This window comes from Cavia porcellus, unplaced genomic scaffold (assembly GCF_034190915.1).
Source record: "Cavia porcellus strain 051 isolate PalLab524CR breed Dunkin Hartley unplaced genomic scaffold, mCavPor4.1 scaffold_9, whole genome shotgun sequence".
In the NCBI taxonomy this organism is placed as follows: Eukaryota; Metazoa; Chordata; class Mammalia; order Rodentia; family Caviidae; genus Cavia; species Cavia porcellus.
In genome coordinates, this window is record NW_026947492.1 from 69860899 (window position 1) to 69881190 (window position 20292).

Here is a 20292-nt window from a genome sequence, read left to right on the forward strand (position 1 = left end):
CTCGTCTAGTCTTGGTTACTTTCCTCTTATGAACAGAGATCACTCTCATTGCAAGTAATATAGTCACTCATCACTTAATGCAAAAATTAACTTCATACTGCCTGGACTTCACTATCTCCAGTGAATTGGGAAGTACATTTACATTTATTTCACAATCACAGAGACACTTTTTGCCTTCTTGTTCCCAAAATAATCAACAATCTATGTTAGTTGGAGTCAAAAAGAAATTCTGAACTTTCCATTAACCACTAACTTGTTCATATTTTTGAATATCCTGAAAATATAAAGCTTTGGGGATCTTCCCAACTCACCAGAGATTTAAAGGAGACCAGAGCAGTGTGCATGACTGAGGGTGTTGAGCACCAGGCTTTCTGCAACCATCTGGTTGAACCTCTACTGGCAACGTGGTGCCTTTTGAGTGCTCTTCAGAATCCAGTGTAAGAGCCTGATTGGATCTCCACAGTTCAGTGTCTCTGAAGGCTCTGAGAAAAAAGGAAACATCCTTTGGGACCTTTGAAATCATTTATACAATTAATGGCTTTTAAGCAAGGGAGAAAGTACCGAAAAAAAGATAGCAGCAGTTTTGTACATATTCTCCCAGGTGTGAATTCTGACCAAGAATTCTGAAAGTTATGAGAATCATATTTTTTAATTACTTGACCACAATATCACTCTTACCACCCACTGTGTGTATAGGTAACACCTAAATATGTATATACACAAATTAATAAGGCCACATCCGAGCAACATACCATAATTATACATATTATTAAAAAAGAGAAAGTGAAAAAGAATTACATACATTACATAAGAGTAATCTATAAATATTCTATATTTAACTTATAATTTGGCCTGAGTTTATTGGATAAATTGATGGGTACGTAAATTCAGATGGTCATGCATACATATACATGTTTACATGTGTGGGAGTTTGTAGTAAAACAGTGTCACATATATTCATATGTTCTGTTATCCTAATTTTCCTCATGACATTATTTTTTGTATTTTATTTATTTATTTATTTATTTTGATGCTGGGGATTGAACTCATGGCCTGGTGCTTACTAGGCAGGCACTTACACCGTTCAGCTAAATCTCCAGTCTGATTTTTTTGTATTTTAAAGAAAATAAAAGCTAACAAAATAAAATAGAACAAAGCCAATCAAATAAAACAGTGAAAGTGGTACAGAACTCAAAACAAGACAATAGAAAATTGACAGTAACTAGTATAACATATTTTGTTATCGTCACAATAGTTGTCCATACCATCAGATGTAGTAAAATCAAATAAAACAAAACAGAATAAAACCAATTAGAACAGAAAATTAAATAAAACAAAACAATAAATCAGAACAAAGCTAAACAATGAGAATATTGGATTTCTAAAACAATACTAAAGGAAATCCCTCATATTTGTAAATTGTTATCCTCCCTAATACATGCTCAGACTATTTGCAAAGTCTACCAAATATTAAAAGCACTTGGTTGCTTTTGTACCTCGAATGCTATCAACTCAGTGTCTCCTCCCAACCAGCCGATTGCTCACACAGGTGGCAGTGGTTCTTGATTCTCAGCCTCCACGCCAGTTGGCTGACAGCAAGGATGAACTGAATTGTCCTGCGTGGTTTGTATGCCTGGCAGGAAGGGCAAATTGGCTTCTTGTTTTACTCCTCCCAGATCAGCGTGATTTCTGCTGACTCACTGGAGGGGTGGATTGGCTCCTGTCTTCCCAGAAACTGTACCTCATTATGTTATTTGAAGGAGAGTGATTCAGAAGGTATTAGTACAGATCAAAAGATTTTTGTCATTCCCAATGGTGAATGTGTGAGACTTTCTGTTACACTCAGAACAAATGTTATTAAGTAATTTTTTCTATTTTTTTATTTTATTTAAGGAGAAAAAGAAACAAAAACAGAAAAAGGGTACAAGTTATACAGAATTTCAGAAAGAATAAACTACGAAATAACTAGTTAATAGATTACATATTGTTATCTTAGAAATAGTTGTTCAACTTACAAAATTAAAGCATATAAAATGGACTTTCAAACAGTGAGACTGCAAACAATTTTGTTCAATGATCCAACAAAAGTGAGTAATATGGTTATCTATCTTATACACTTAAATATATGGGTTCAATGAAATGCTATCTCAGCAGTAATGAAGGTTCTACTAAACATATTGGCAGATACTCACTTTCCACTCCAAAGCACGTATAGAAATTATGTATGGATAACTGAATTGTATTCACCATTCACATTTATGCATTATTCTACCATCAGTACACAGAATAATATGTGCTAATATTTGTAATAAATGTTACATTTTTTCCTTGATCTTCATTAGAAAACACATCCAAACAAAAAACAAAGAAAGAAATTAAATATACGGTCCCTTAAAGAGTTGCCAACAACAACAAAAATAGATAGCTTTCAACCTGAGAAACTTTCTCCTAATTCCCAGAATTTGAAACATTATCATTTTCTAGCTTACTGTTTAAGAACTAGTTTACTAAACTCTACAAAATTGTAACTCAGTTCATCTCAAGAGGAAAATTTGCATATAAATTTTCCTTTATTTTCTACTCAACCAATGAAGCTAAGTAACACCTCAAAACAGCTTTTCTAATAATTGAGGCCCCTTACTTTGTGATGATATTCTGTAATATGGAAATTGTGGTACCTGTGTGTGTATGTGTGTGTGTGTATGTGTGTGTGTGTGGGTGTGTTATTTGCATTTGTAAATGCATTGGTGCATTGGTTCCCTACCAAAGAGAAAAGAAATCCACATTTTCTGTATTTCTACCATTGTGGCTGCCGAGTCTAGAAGAAAGGTGTACTATGAAACTAGGTTTGTCTTCACTGTTTTCAATTTCCTGTAACTGCCACTCATTTCTATAGATACAATGTGCTATATGAAAGTGTATATTCACTTTGGGAGAATTTCAAATCAGCATTTCATGTTTTCTTAAGGGTAACCAAGAGTTACTGAGTGAAGCCACCACTGTAATGAATAGTACATTTCTGCCACGGTAGAGAGGTCACAGGCGAGAAGCCATACATGTGAGCAATTCAGGGTTCATGTAAACTGACATAATTGCAGAAGATATATGGTAATGAATCTCGAGCGCAGGAGTGACTGAAATTATTTATTGTATTTTTGAGACAGCTTTGAACCACATATGTGCCACAAGAATAAGGTTAAGACAAAAAGTTTGAAACTGGAATTGAGGAACCCTGGGGAGTCACACATGCTTACAATTTAGTGGTGGCAGAAATCATTTGAAAGACTCATCAGGGGAAAGCTGTGAAAATCTGAGAATGTGTTTTCCCTATGTGCAAATGTACTCTAAATATAGATCTAGTTTTCAGGAAGCTAAATTTATCTCCTCTCTGTTGGACAGTTACGGAATTTTCACCTGTGGATCCCCAAAGAAAACTTGTCATTTTGTATGGAAAATCCCCAGAGGAAATACTAAGTTTGTTACTTAGGGTTCTTAAACATGATATCACATCATCTTCTGAATGTTATTTGTAATGAGTGTCGATATAAAAATATTTGCTATCAAGGTGATTTTCATTCATTTAAGAAATACATAAGGTGCTCAAAAAATGTAAGCACAAAGAATTTGAGTCAGAGGGTGACTAAATTGAAAGGCAATAATTTATCTCTCTCTTTAGACTTGTGGAAGCAAAGAGATATGAAAATTTCCTTGAAAAGGGAAAGAAATGGCGGGGGAGCACTTCAGGTGGTAGACAAAGGGGATTCCTTGATGCTGATATGACAAGAATCAAAGAGATAATGATGCAAGCAGGCATATTTCTTATCTTTTTATGTAATAGTAGAAAAATTTCCTTGCTCTAGGGAGGTGGAAATATCTCACACATTATATCTGCATTCATTTGCATTATTACATATAATGCAAATGCATTAGTGCAGGAGTTGCAATGAATTTGTTTCTACATACAACTTCATAAGCTCACTACATATCTCCTGTTCTCTTAGCAGAAGAATTTCTGATCATGATGATTTAACTATTTCTTAGGATTATTTTATCTATGTGAATTAACAACATTGCTTAACCCAAAGCTATTGCCCTGAAACATTTGTTGTTCATTATGTTTGCCTTGAGGATATGCAAATGAACACAAAGGTAATTATATACATCTATATCATGTACTTCCCAGCACTTAATTGCATAAATATTATGTCTTAAACTATCTTTCAAGATAAAAACACTTGGATATCATGCTTTCTCCCTTTGAGATGCTTTCTTACTTCTATGTGTGTGGTTTAAGGATTTGTTGTGTGAGTATGGTGATAAAACCAAAACAAATGCTTTGGAATTTGCTTATTATACAGTGTTGTATCTTGTGCTGATACATGTCTGTGAAGAAAATAGTCTGAAATCCTGCGCAGTTTTTGCATTCTGGTCATAGGTAAAACAAATCATTTAATCATTGTTGAATACAGAGAAACTGGAAAGGGATAGATTATGCCAATATAATATCAAATTATGACGTCAAATTGCATAGTAGGGAAGTGTTAGCTTCAGGATAGATGAGCAGAGACCTGTAACTGTTCAAAGTATATGCTGGGATCACTGAAGAAAGAACAAAGCATGCTGTAAAAACAGCAAATGGAAATGTTTGGAAACACACAAATTTGTTATGTTTAAGAAACCTCTAGTTAGGCATGGATAAACAGGAAAAGCCAGAGTTACAAGAGTGGGGGAAACATTATAATACTTAAAAGTATCTTAATTATTTAGGATTTGTAAGAACAGAAAACATGGTTTATTTTTGCTAAGAGTGAGGCATGAAGAAGTAGGGTTTGGCTACACATGGTTTTATTTTACACACACTTTCTAGAACAAAATTATGCTAACTTTATTAACAATATTAAGGTTAGACATATATACCATGATCATTATATTCCAGGTTGTGCTGAAATTTTCTATAATTTAATCAATATTTTTGTGCAAGCTTTAAATACAATCCATTCTCATCTTCCTGTTTCTAAATCTTTTTCATTTTTACGCATTGATATTTTAATAGATTTTTTATTTTAAAAAGCAAAACAGAAAAAAGGATAGAAATGATACAGAATTTCAAAAAAGATAAAGTTTCAGAACTAACACTAGTTAATATATCATTTATTGTTATCTCATGACTAGTTGTTAGGGTAAAAAATCTAGACATGTGAGTGATCAATCAAAAAACGACAGCACAAACTATTCTTTGGGATTAATTAACAGAGATTAGTAGTATAGTTATCTATCTCAAGACCATATGCATAAGTGAAATAAATCAAAGTCACATTTATAAATATTGTATTGCCTCCCTAATATAATAATAATAATAATAATAATAATAATAATAAAAGATTTTATATTATCTCTTTAGCGTTTCAAGTTATTTAATGCTATATTTTTGAAAGTTGCCTCATTGACTATGGCTTACATACAGAGAAAAAAATGGTACCTGAACTCCATTTAAAATTCTCTAGAAAGAATGAGAAGCAAAAAAGGAAAAAACTGTTACATTAGGATATTAAAATACTACAGCAGATAACATAAAATAATCTGTGAAATTGCAATCAAGTATGCATTTATATGAAAATGCGTACCTCAATTCAACAGTATAAAACAAAAACAACAAAGTCAAGTTTTAAAAGATATTAGTCAAAGAATAATTTTCATAAAATATCAAATGCTATCTTGGGGTTTCCTCTTCTGTAATGGAAACTAATATTTGTAAAGTGTCACAAGCTTCTTCTTATGTGACTCTGGAAATTGTGGCTCAGGGAAATGACATAAATACTGTCACTCTGGCTACTGCAATTGCAGTGGGTAATAATGCATGTTTCATCTCTGCAAATAACTGAATTATAGACTTTTATGATTTTATTTGACCCACTTTCAGAATAAAGAATAAAAGTGGAAAACTCTATTTTCAAAAACAGACTAATAGTACTAGACACACATACTAATTTTAAATGTTAATAAGTGAAAAAGGATTCCACCTTCTGAATAAAATTGTTTATATGTGTTTGGAGAATAAAAATAATACACCAAAAAAGGAAAGGAAATTATGATGGACTATGTAATACAAAGATACATAACATGATGTTTCTTTAAATTGCTTATGACTATTACAGGTATCATGCGTATCCACAAAGAGATTTGAAAAGAATTAGGAGGCAGGAAGTAAATTAAAGCTTAGCAATGTTACTGGCTAAATATAAATATTACAAAAATCTTTCACATTGATTGGCCAGAAACAGATGCACAAAATATATAACCCTTTTTTAAAAATTTTTTCTTACTTTTTTATTTAAAGAAAGACTAAACAAAACAGAAAATGGATATAAATATTACATACATTCAAGGAAAAAATAAACAGTAAGAAATCACTAGTTGATGTTTACATACTGTCCTATTACAAATAGTTGTTCAACCTACAAAAGTGGAACATAAAAAGTGGAAATTCAAACAGCGAGACTGCAAACAGTTCTGTTCAATTATTCAACAGAAACTTAGTAACACTTAGTAAACTTATCAATCCTATACACTTAAACATACATGCCGTTATATGTATCTTCATTTATGTTGAGATTAAACAAACTAAAGCAGGCTAAAATCATTCTGAACAAAGAATAATAGTATTGCTGGATTTCACATCATGAAACTCCAGGATCAGCACTGGGTACTGTAGTGTATTTTTTTTATTTCATTTAACGAAATACTAAACAGAAAATTGATGGAAATAATACATACTTTCAAAGAAAAAAAATAAACAGTAAGAAATCACTAGTTGATGATTACAGATTGTCCTCTTACAAACAGTTATTTAAGATACTAAAGTGGAGCATATAAAGTGGGGATTCAAGCCAGGTGTGGTGGCTCATGCCTGTAATCCCAGCACTCGGTAAGCTGAGGTGGGACTATCGTTGCAAGTTCGAGACCAGCCTGGGCTACAAAGTGAGCTCGAGGCCAGCCTGAACTGCATAGTGAGAACCTGTCTCAAAAAACACAAAAAAAAATCAATAAATATAAAAAACATAAAGTGAGGATTCAAACAGTGAGACTGCAACAAGTTCTGTTCAACTATCCAACAAAGACTTAGAAATATGGTTATCAGTCCTATACACTTAAACATACATGAAGTTATCCATATCTTAAATTAGGTTTAGACTGAACAAACCCAAGCAGGCTAATATCACTTTGAACAAAGAATAATACTATTGCTGGGTGTCACATTATGACACTCCAGAATCAGCACTGGGTACTTTAGTGTCTCTTTTTCTTCAAAGTATTTGTTCATTTCATCAGGTGTCATAAGATCAGTCCTAATAAACTGTTTATAGTTTCTACACATGCATGAGTCTTAACATGTATTTCTATCCTTTCTATATTAGAGGGAGAAACAAAACAAAGCAAGACAAAACAAAACATATTCCTATAAACACATGAAAAGAATAAGACCATTATAGAAGGAGTTCTACCATAGTTCCTGTGTTGTCTCTTGTTATCTCCAATAGAATTGGCTATATCATCATATGTAGTATAACTGAATATATCAGTACATAACAGTATTAAGAAAAGCACAACTTTGTATATAATATAAAACTTCAAAAACAGGCATTAATCAAACCAGAATGTGCATCGTAGTGAGTCTTGTCATCTTCAGTGTAGTTGCCTATACTCTCAGATTTGATAGTATCAATTATATCAGTTTTGAATAAAATCTGTCGATAGCAAGCAGCAATCAAACAAGCCAGATTTAACTAAGATCAGTCATGATAAAACAGTATAAGTCATACCGGGCTCCAGATTAAGTTAATAGGAAATAAAGATGATTACTGTGCTATATCCCGATGTGTTTGGGACAGCTGTCTGTGACCTCAAATCTAATGCAAGTAGACAAACTGGGACAGAATAAAATCTATCTAAGCAAAGTGGTGGGGGTAATTTGTGTTTTAAATCTGATCCACTATTAACAATATCTTCTGCCATTTTTTAAAGACTCTCCCTCCCCTTTCACTTCCCCAGGGTACACTGTATTTTTAGGTCTCACCCAGACCCTTGGTTTTAAATTGGGGTGGGCGGCAACCTGCTATTGACCTAAGTGGTTCCAAACCTTCTCTCTCCTGGACTTGATCTCTAATTGTATTCCTTTACCTATTAAAGCCTGTCTTTCGAATATATACACAAATAATGGTCTAGTTTCCCCTATTACTCTCTGGTTCTCTGTCACATAGAGCATTGTTTTCTCATATTTGATTTTCAGTCCACATACTCTTTTTCATGTTAATTATATTTCCTATAAATAGCATCTCGTTGGACCATGCCTCCTGATCTACTCCATATGTGGTTCTTTTTTTTTTAATTTAGTATATCAAAGCCATCTATATTAGAGATTATAATCAACCTTCTCTGCCTCATTCTGTTATGCTCTTTCTTTGCTGTCAGTTTTCTGCTTGTCATCTTCATTCTGTTTTCTGCTACATTCATTGAGGCCTCTCTGCCACTGTTCCTGGAATCCTAGTACTTTTCTCTCTCTCTAGAATGCCCTGCAGTATTCTCTGTAGAGTTAGATTGGTAGTCACGAATTTCCCAAGTTCTTTGTCTTGGAAGCATCTTGTTTCTCCATTAATTTCTAGAGACAAATTTTCAGGGTATGTCAATCTGGGCTGGAGGTTATTTTCTTTCAGAGCTTGAAATATTTTGCTCCAGGCTTTTCTTGACTTGATGGTTTGTGTCAAGAAGTCTGCTGTGATTCTGATGGGCCTTCCTTTTTAGGTGATCGGTTTCTTGTCTCTAACTGCTTTTAATATTCTGTTCTTATATTGAATTTCTGGGATCTTGATTATTATATGCCTATCCATATAGGCATATATGGTTGTAGGTGGTTGTAGCTGGGCTGGAGTTCTGTAGGACTCATACATCTGCATATCCTCTCCTTTTCCTGTGTTTGGGAAGCTTTCCTTAATTATTTCTGTGAATAACCTTTGTAGTTCATTTTTTGTATGCCTGCTTCATCACTTACATTCTTTATTCTCAAGTTGTAGATCCTCTTGTCATCTTCTGGCTTTTGTATTGTTACTGCTTGTTTCCTTGTTATTTTTAAAATTTTTCCTTTCATAATCACACATTGCAAACCTGTCCTCCAGTTTGGATAATCTATCCTCAGTTTCTTTCAAGCAGATTTGCCATCTTTCCATAGAGTTTTTAATTTCCTGGTAGTCTCTTTGAATCTGCTTCATGTATTCTATATTTTCTTTATATTCTTCATCAAATGGTTCCCTCCTTTGTTTGAATTCCTCCATTCTTCTATCTGTGTCTCCTTGAGGGTTACTTAGCATCTCTTTTACTAAGCTTCTGATATCTTGCTTTACTTGGCTAAATATTTCACTTTTGAACTTGTCTATGAGGTCCCAAAAATATCTCTTTATGTCCACTGGTGCCATGTCTAATAATTGCATGTTTGCTGTCATCATTCTCCTGTGTATTTACCTGTCCTTGTTCAATGTTCTTAGCATTGGGACTGGGGGACTTTTTCTGTTGCTCCCTCTTCTCATCTCTTTTGTTTCTTCCAGAAGACTTCCAGAAGAAAGAAGACCCAGTTTCTTTCTTTACTGGTTAAAATTCTTCTGAAGCATGCTGGATAGGTGACCCTTTCCACTGTAGTGTGCTAGTGAGTTACAAACAGGGCAGCATATGCTGGCACCTCCCCTCCAGATCAGTCAACCTGCTGAGGCCTTTACTGTATTAGTGTGCGCTGCCTACCCTCCAGGTCAGTCAACCTACTGAGGCCTTCACTGCGTTAATGTGTGCCGCTACCATAGGGAATTGATTTTGGATAACCTATTGAGTCTCAGCCAGGTCATGTGATCCAGGCCCAGCTCACTCCAGGCCTGTTCAGGAAGGGAACAACTGACTGAAGTCACTGCTGCCCCTTGTTTTTGCCAGTCCTGCCTGTCCCAGAATCTTGTCTGTTGGAGCCCCCTTCTCTGTGGAATGCTTTTATTCCCATCACTCACTGAAGGTTCAATGCAGGTTCCCCGCTAGCTCAGCTCTCTTCTTGACTCACCATCCCCCAACCTCAGTATGACTGTGTTTGCAGTGAGTGGAAGCAGTGGGATTTTGGCTGGTTCAGTAAGTTGCCGCTGCTGGGATTCAGGCACTGCAGCAGGAGCACTGAACCTTCAGCTATTACAGTAGTAGCACCGGGACTGCATTTTTTATTCTTCTCCCCTCCATTTCTTCTTTGCACAAGAGAATCCATCTACCTCTGTTTGGGGCTCCCCATGCTGAACTATGCTGAATTCTAAGTTGACTATCTCAGGGAGGCTCTGTAGCCTGCTGTTATCTATCCTCCATCTTTGCTCCTCCCCCAACATGTTTTTTAAATTGTAAAACTTTCATTTCATTTTTTATGTCTGATTATTCTAATTTGGAAGAGGCAGAAATATCAGGTTTTGCACAGTAGGCAGATGCTCAAGTAATTACATGGACTACAGGACAATGGGCACATTTGAAGTATTTCTAGGAAGCAGATCCACTATGAGAATAGTTTCAAGGAATCAAGTTATTTATGTTTGTTTTACTGGTTTATTTACTTTTCAACATGTTGTTTAAGCAGAGTTCATAATTTAGAATATGTTAGGAGGAGAGAAGTAGTGGTGACTGGCCTGTCCCAAGGAATAGGCACAGTTAAATAGTTTGAACAATGAAACCAAGCCATGCAAGGACTGCAACAATGTGCATCACCCATGCATTCTTAAAAAAATGTAAGAACACTCAGGCTCAAAGAACATAGTATGGGCACCAAAAAATGAGTTTTTCATCTAAATTAAAGGTTTTTTAGCATGTAAAATATATGCCCATGCTGTCGTGGGAGGAAAACAATTTCCCAACTCTCTCCTATATAGGATTCCTTCATTGGGACAGAAAGTAGCATGTCTCCTGGTGTCACCATGCATGAGCCAACAGCTCCAACCTGACACCAAAGTATTTTATCCTATGAGATTCCAGGGCTGGAAGCTGCATATATCTGGATCTCCTTGTCATTTTGCTTCATCGTACATCATTGCTGTTGTAGGGAACTGTGGCCTCACCTATATCATTAGTCATGAAAAGGCCTGATACTCACCCACTTATTAATTCCTAGCTTTGTTGTCTCTTACGGATGATCCTGGGTGTATTTGATTTGTTCCCAATATATTATGTATAATTTGGCTCAGTCTCAAAGAGATTGATTTCAGTGCCTGCCTTGTGCAGAAGTTTTTTTGTCCACAGTCTGACAGGCATGGAGTCTGGAGTGCTCATGCTCATGGCTCTGGATTGCTATGTAGCCATCTGCTACCCTCTATGCTACTCCACAATCCTCCCCAACACTGTAAGTACCAAAGCAGGGAAGGGTGGCACTTTCATTCGAAGTGCATTGCTCATGGTACCATTTACCTTCCTCAACTAGCACCTTCCCTACTGCAGAGGTAACCTCCTTCACCACACCTACTGTGACCATATGTCTGTGGCCAAATTACCTGTGGCAATGTCAAGATTAATGCTATATATGGTCTCATGGCTGCTGGGTTGATTGGAGTCTTTGATATGTTTTGCATCGCCATGACTTACACCATGATTATCCAAGCTATACTAGATCTGTCATCTGAAGATGCTCGCCAGAAAGGCTTTAGCACCTGTACACCCTACATGTGTGCTATTGTCATCACCTACATCCCAGCCTTGTTCAACTTTACTCACTGATTTGGAGGACAAGCCATACCTCATCATATTCACATTTTTATAGCCAACAATCTGCCCATTCTTACCTCCTACTTTGAATTCAATTGTGTATGGAGTGAAGACCAAGCAGATCCATGAAACAGTGACCAGAGTGTTTTTCAGGGAGAAAAACATTTCTTGATGAGATAAATCCAGGACTATAGTTCTGCATTTATTATAAAGATTAAGAAATTTATCAAGAGAGGAAGAAAAGCAAAATTGAAATATCTGAGCTCATGAGAGGACACTGTTGAATGTTCTGGCACAAAATTCATAAGCCAGTTGCAACATATTTCACCCAAAAAATGATGGAAACAATTTGTGTGCACTAATTATATTTTTCACACAATTTACGTTTAGTGAGACTTCATGGAATGTACATAGAGTGTGTGATGGTTAGAACATCCAACTTCCAGTAAATCTAAATGAATATCCTTGCGTAACATGAGAGTCTCAGGAAACTTGGGAAACAGCTGCCAGGAAACTGGGAAGGCTGGTATTATACTTTCCAAGTAGCACAGGGAAATAGGAAGCACTTTCTCTAAATGTTTGTGCTGAATTCTCAGGAACTGGTTGTCTCTTCTATCCATAATTATGTGACAGTTACAGGAATTTAGAAGAATAAAATTTTTGCTACTTTTTATCTTCAGTATACTGCTGCCTGGGTGATTATTTGACTCTGTATCAATGTACCAATGCACTATAAAGAAATATACCTGGAAAAAATATTCAGTTAATATTATCACAGTCTGGGAAGAACTCCTTGTAGTTAATGTCAGGAGGATTTTGAAAGACAAAATGAATAGGATTTGATGTCTGTTAGAAAAAAATTTTAAGTAGAAGGCAGGGAGCTTGGAGAAATGTGACTACAAGGTAAAGGGAGAAAGAGTGGAGTGACCGGGGACAGTAGAGAGAAGCACTGCATTCAGATTCCTGAACAACAGGAGAAGAAGAAATGAGCTCCAAGTGATAAGGGTGGGTTCCAGAAAGAGTGAGACTGAATCAACAGTGGGAAAGGGGAGGAACAAAACCTGAGGGAAATTTGAAGTGAAGATGGAAGGTTCTCAGGAAATAGGTGTAAGTAAAAATGGGTAAAGTTAATAGTTACCTTGATGAAAAGTATATTCTTATGTGCTAATATGAAGAATATGTTTTAATATGCTGTATATGATCAGACAGCTATGAAATATATCATGTATTTTTGCAATATACGTTCACATGTTTGGAAGGAAAACTTGTGGGTTCTTTATAAAAAAGAACTTAAATTTTTTTTAAATTATAAAAGTGCTATTATGCAATATAAATTATAGGCTTATTATCATTAAAGTTGCTTTACCTTTAAATTGTATTTTTGGGTTTGGTAAATTTTGTTTATGAGTGGATTTCAATAAAATCACATGAAAACATGTTCAAATAAATCAAATTAATTTTCCTCCTTTATCATTGTTTAATATTCACTTTTAAGTACTGTGCTAGTGTTTCATATGCATTATTTCATTAAGCATTTAATTGAAAATCATAAGGCCAGTATACCTTCTTGCATTTCATGAGTAAGCCACATGTAAACCATTCTATACAGAAGAGAATGGGATAATGATAAGAATGGCAATAGTGAAAAACTATAACACAATGTTTAAAATTTGGATAAATAAAAGTTAATGGAATTTATTTCAAATATGTCAGTAGCAATTTCCCCATTTTCTCCAGTAAAAACTAAAAAATAGTTTTCAGGGTAACAAAACCCATTAACTCTGAAAACTAAGACACACAATTTAATTTGAATAAGCAGATCAGAATGTTGAGAAATTTAAAAATATTTGTAATGTAGATAGTGATGGAGGACAATTCTACTTAGTATTGAGAGAGAGAGAGAGAGAGAGAGAGAGAGAGAGAGAGAGAGAGAGAATTGCTCTGACAAGAGAGTAAACTAGAGAAGCTATGGCAGATGCCTTGCTTCAAATCCCATACTGCACTCCAGATACCCACGGCTGGAAAGCAGAGATCAGTGAACCTATTAAAAAAGACCTAACGTCAACCTTATGCATTTTCATTAGGTCTATAATCAAAGTACTAGATTCAAGGAACTGACATTAATATTTCAACTGATTGAATACACATTTTCTTTCAAACCTTGACAGATATTAGTGTCCCTAAGAAAAGAAGAGGGAGGAAATAGCAAGGAGCTACAAAGCTAACGAGAACTGTCTTGCTCCTATGGAATCTCAGGACCATTCAGCCAACCATTTCAGAATAGCCCATAGACGGATGTACTGAGAGAAAGAAAAGGGGACAATGGAAAATGAGACAAAAAACAAAAAATAAAATAACAACAAAACATGACTAGCTTCCTTCTACAAGTTTCTATTGTTACCTGTGCTGTGAGTTTTCAGCACATTTATAACCTAGCCCAAAATGTAATTGGGATATTAACTCAGTCTTTACCTTAGTTCTGTCTCTTATTGTAGTGAATAGCAAATTTATTTTCCTTTGAATGATAAATGCCATAGATGAAGCTTGTCTTTCAAATAAAATTTAAAAGCTTATTCTGAAAGTAGTTTTGTAGAAAAGCTGATAAATGAACAAAGTTGAGCTAGAGGATTCAACCACTTTTTGGATGGATTGGACATTAGAATTTTGAATTTCCCACATATATCTGAGATAAGAATTCATAGTCATTTAAGAGAAGCAGTTTGTTACTAGTAGGAGATTTTTACCTAGGTAAAAATCTAGGAGAGCAAACATGAATATTTACAGATGGGGAGATGTTTTGTCAAATGTATATTTTTCCTCCTCTGCTCTCTATATCTTTTTTCTTTCATTTAGTGTCTATGTTGGTAATTTAGTTTAAAGGGTAAATAGATTCTAACCAGCATCGACCATTAGTCCACTGTATTTTTTCCTTCATTTCCTAAGGCTTTTTAAAAGCTTTCTTTTAACTGGTACATTAAAATTATACATATTAATGGGAGTATAATATAAAGTTATTATATCAACATAATACATAGTTACAACATAAATGGCTCTAGCATATAAAATTACATTAATATACTGTATATTTAGTATGTCATAATATAGGTATACCATTCAAAGTTTTGATATGTATATATATATGTCATTTTATAATTAGTCTGAACATATTTTTCAAAACATTTATCATTTATTTGCAGTTAAACATTTCAAAATATTTTATGTAGATCATAGATATGTGTAGTAAATTATCTTATTGAGGTTAGTCTGTCGTGCATTGCCACACTACATTCTACTCTTGTCGAATCCTAATTTACTACCTACTTATCTAATTTTCTTTATATGCCCATTCTTTTGAGCCTTCATTAAGCAACATTCTACTATCAACTTTTCTGAAAACAAATTTCTTTAGATTTCACTTATGACTGAGATTATGCAATTAGATTTTGTTCTGTGCCTGGCTTATTTACCTATCATAACTATCTCCATTTCCATCCACATTGTTCCAGGTAGCAGGATTTTAATTTTTAATGGTTGAATATTATCGCATTGTAACTTTGAACATTCTTTATGCATTCATCAACTGATGGAAACAAATTGATTCCCTGTCTCAGCTTTTGTGTATAATATAGCAATAAACAGAGGAGTGAAGATGGTCCTTCTGCATACTGATTTAATGTCATTTGTACATATAGTCAGTTGTAGAATTGTTAGATCATATGGTAATTCTTTTAAAAAAAAACTTTTTTGAGGAATTTCCATGATAGCTGTACTAAATTATATTCCTACTAACAGTGTGCAAGAATTCCCTTTCTTAACATCTGCTCTGGTACTTTTACCTTTAGTCCTTTTAATACTTTTCACTCTTACTGGGATGTGGTACTGTGTTCTCACAATTGTGAACTGCTTTTCTTGAGCATTAATGATGTTGAGGATTTTCCCTTGTAACACTACCCAGTTGTGCATATGTTTTTGAGAAATACCTCTTTTAAGATCTGAGGCCCATTTTTAACTTGATTATTTGACATTGTGCTAGTGAAATTTTGGAGTTCTTCTATATTCTGAACATCACTTTCCAGTCACATACCTAGTGTGAAAACTTTATTTTATTCTCTGGGTTGTCTCTAAATCCACTGAGTGCTTTATTGAATGTTCAGACATTTTTAGTTTTATATAATCCCACTTGCCTATTTTTCACTTGATTTCCTGTGTTTTGAAGGTTTTATCCAAAATATCCCTGCCCATTTCAAAGTCTTGAAGCCTTTTTCACCAATTTTCTTCTGGCAGTTTCAGTCAATTTAAATTTGTATTGTATTTTCAGTTGATTTTTTTAACTGGTGAAAGATAAGAGTCTAGTTTCATCCTTCTGCTTGTGGATAACTAATTTTTCTAGTACTGTATCGTGAAAAAACTGTTCTATTTTCAATGTGCATTTTTAACACTTCTGTTGATAAACAATTGACTAGAGATACCTGAATTTTTTTCTAGCTCTCTATTCTATTTCATTGGTCTATATTTCGGTTTTCATACTGGAAACTGCTTCAGAACAACTGCATGGGCCAAGATTATTTTGTCAAGGCCCAAAAGCATGCCAAAGAGATATCTGCATTCCCATGTTTATCTCAACATTATTCACAATAGTGAAAGAGAGATATAAACAACCAATATGTCCTCCAGATAATGAATGGAGAAACACAGTATAGCCTGTATGCACAATAGGGCAATATTCAACAAAAAATGAAATCTTGTTATTTATAACAACATAAATAGAATTGGAAACCATTGTGTTATAAGAAAAAAGCTGATCATAATAAGAAAATTAATGTCACCATATTATTCTAACATGGAATATAAAATAACAGGTGATGTAGGAGTTGAAATTATAATGGCTGTTACCAGCAAACAAGAAAAGTAAGAAGGAGAGAGGAACAAAAAAGTTTGATCAATGGTTATTGCATTGTGGTCTATTAACAATGGGAGTTTCTGGTGCACTGTAAGGTGACTATACATTTCAGTATTTCATTGAGAGTCTCAAAAATGTGTAAAAATATTTTATATATATTCACTATTAAGAAATAATAAATGTTTGAGATACATATATTTAGCCTGATTGAATGTTATGCAGTGAAGTCGGACATGGTGGTATATACCTGTAGTCTCAACACTCAGGAGTCCTAAAATTAGTTGATTTTCATTGAACTTGATGACAATATCACTCTCAACTCACCTCATCACCCACCACTTATATATGTACATGAACAAATATGTATATGTGTACACATATATAAAATACCAATGTTTTATGAGTTTTAAGAAAAAAAGAATCATACTTGCATAGTATATAAATTTCCTCTATTTAGTGTATGTATGATTTGCTTCTAGATGTATAAATTAATGGATATATAAATTCATGCAGATGTGAAAACATACAAATATATGTTTGTTTTCAAGAGTTGAACTAAAACAATGATACATACATATTACTACCTGAATTCCCCTTGTTATGTTTTTGTAAAGAAGACTGATTCTGAAAACACTAAAGGATGAATTAAAATGATTTTCATTAAGGGATGAATTAAAATGATTTTCATCATTTTAGATGGTGAATATATGAGGCTTTCTGCCACCCTCTGAAGAAATGTTTAAAATAATCTTTTAAGACTTCATTAAAATTATGTCATACACCCCACTCTCCTTATAATTGTAAACTGAATACCTGAAAGCAGGAACTGTAGAATAGTACAACCATTTTGCAGAACAATTTGATTTCTGACCAAGTTACACATGTACTAACTTTAAAACTTGGCAATTCTATTGTTAGGTTTTGAATAAAAATAAATGAGAGTATTTTTCACCAAAAGATATAAAAATTTTCATGCAACTCAAATATTAATAAATTGACCCAGAATATATGGTATATTTATGCAATGGCTTATATCTCAAAAGTATTAAGGAGAAAGTTCTAAATATACATTAATCCAAAATCATTTCATTAAAAATAATCCAGACACACAGCTGTATTCTATAATTCAGTTCTGTGCATTTCAGTACAGATGAAGAAAACATCAGTTGATAGAAATAAAAAGTGATATCCTCTCGAAAATGGTAAAAATTTAAAGGAGAAAGAGAGATTTCTGGTGCATAAAAATGTTCATTTTCTTATCTTAGGTGGCATTCTACAAATGTGTGCTAGTTCTGAAACTGATTAATTGAAAGCTGAAGAGCTGAATGCTTTATTGTGTATAATATACTTTGCTAGGAAAAATCCTACAAACTATTGGTGTGATTGAAGTATAGAAGTATATGTGATAAACATTATATTAATGAAATTTTAAAGGCATTTTTTCTAAGATTGGACCAAACACAAAGCTCAAACCATAATCACTTTTATTTAGCATTGGTTCCATATAATGAAATCAAGCCAAAAATGGTAATGATTGAGCATAAATAATTAAAAGTGGTGATTTCTTTAGACACCTCTGATGCTAGTTCGCAATTTTGGTGCTGTGGATACTAGCAGTGCTGACAATGGTGAGTGGCCTGAAGTAGTCCAGGCCCAGGTGCTGCACAGGAAGGCCAGTGGCAGGACTTGCAGCAATCTCTCTGTGCTGTGTGCCCTCAGTTCTGGCAATAGCATGTTGTTAGCAAAGTGCTGTGGTGTGGCATAGATGGGACGGCAGCAAGGGATGAGGTGGCAGCAGGGGATGAGTATTGCTCTCTTCTAGTAAGGTGGTACAGTACACTTTGGAATGGGACCTTGGCCAGAGGTGCAAAAAGATGTCCTTGGAACCTGCATCAGAGACACCTGGGGATGAGATGTGGGTTGAAGCCTTGTCATAGAATTATTCAAGCTCCAGCAGCATTGGATGTGGACAGGGAAGTGGTGGGAACCTATGTTTCCACTGGTTTACTTGTTTTGTTTTTGTTTTTGTCTTTTGTAACTGGTGTTTGAACATAGTGCAGGGGGAGAGACTTTGAGAACTCCGTAAGTACAAACCTTCAACGCTGTCACCAGTAGGAGTCCACACATGGGTAGCACCTTTGTTTTTAGAAGACATTCACCTCAATCTACTGGTTCTTAAAGTAGCACTCTTTCTTTCTCTCTGTCTTATAAAACTTGTCTGTCACACAATTGAGAATCATAGTCACTTTGCCCTGTCAGGTACTTTCAGGTGCTAGGTATCTCCCAAGTCAGTGCAGTGCAATCTCTATAGATTCTCTTTCAACAACAATATTTAAGGATTTCAGATTCACAAACTTTCAAATTAAGATTTTAGAACACTTTTCAAGATGGCTCATAAATTCTAAGTACCTGGGAGTTTACTGGCAGAATGTATAAAATCCTTTATCAAAGCAAGGCTACTGTGCAGAGTTCAGGGCCTTGCTGAAGCGGGCCACAAACTCAGAGGGACTGTGGAAGTTTCCAGCGCCTGGGACTGCCAGTGTTTGGACTTTTCCTTGCATGTAAAGGGGAGATCTTCCACACATCAAATTAGTTGTGAAACTGGGTGTATCAGGGTGTTTTGTTTATCTTACCACATTAATGTCCCAGTCTGAAGCTTAGAAGCTTTAATTTTTCTATTGCTGGTTCCTCTGTTCTTCCATGGTATCTCACCACAAGTGCACCTATACACATGTTACTTTGAGTCTTATAGTAGAGACAGGCAAATGTTGAACAGTCTACTCAGTCATCTTGACTCCCCTTTCCACATTTTATTTATTCATTCATAAGTTAATGGACACTCCATTTGTGTCCATTTCTTGGCTATTGTAAATAGTACAGTAAGGACCATGTGAATGCAGAGATGTCAGATTTTATGCTTCTATTTTTTGTTTATCAACCTATATCACTTAGGTCATATTAATGTCAACATATGAATGCTGTTCTCTCTGATAACAGAGAATAGTAGTATCTGAAAGATTCAAGATATTTCTCATGGGGCTGGGGATTTAGCTTAGCGGCATAAGTGCCTGCCTTGCAAGCAGCGGTTGTGAGTTCAATCCCCAGTACCTATATAAAAGAAAAAGACAAAAAATAAAATAAAAAATATTTCTCATAACCTAACAAAGCTGTGAAAAGAAATTTAGAGAAAAGAATATTAGGAGTAAAGGAAATCACTAAGGCAAGTTTCAAAGTCCTTTTTTTCAATAACTGGAGGAATTGTCTTTTAACAAATTTCCTTCAAGAACAAATGTTCACAGGAGAAGAAAATACGTACATCTTCCTGGCGTGCATTTGAGACTTGTCCATCATGCAAACTACATTAGGAATATATGTAATTTTATTGTTCCAAAAAAACTTAAAATTCACTGATAGAATGTTTCTAACAGACAACTCAAATTTAGACTCTTTTCTTTAAAATTTTGTTTTTATCACTTACAAGTTTCACAAAAATAGAATTCAATCAATACTATATCAGATATCCAATGAATATTGATTTCTACAATGACAGCTGTACCTTTAGAATTTTACTCTTGTCTCTTCTAAAATAATATTATTCTTCATTTTTGATATTAGTTACTAAAACTATTCTGTAT

General features: G+C 34.5%; 1 pseudogene; it reads left to right on the forward strand.

Annotated features, from left to right (window-relative positions):
* Positions 1 to 1501: 1501 nt before the first annotated feature.
* Positions 1502 to 11929, forward strand: LOC100724453 (olfactory receptor 52N2-like; annotated as a pseudogene).
* Positions 11930 to 20292: the final 8363 nt, after the last annotated feature.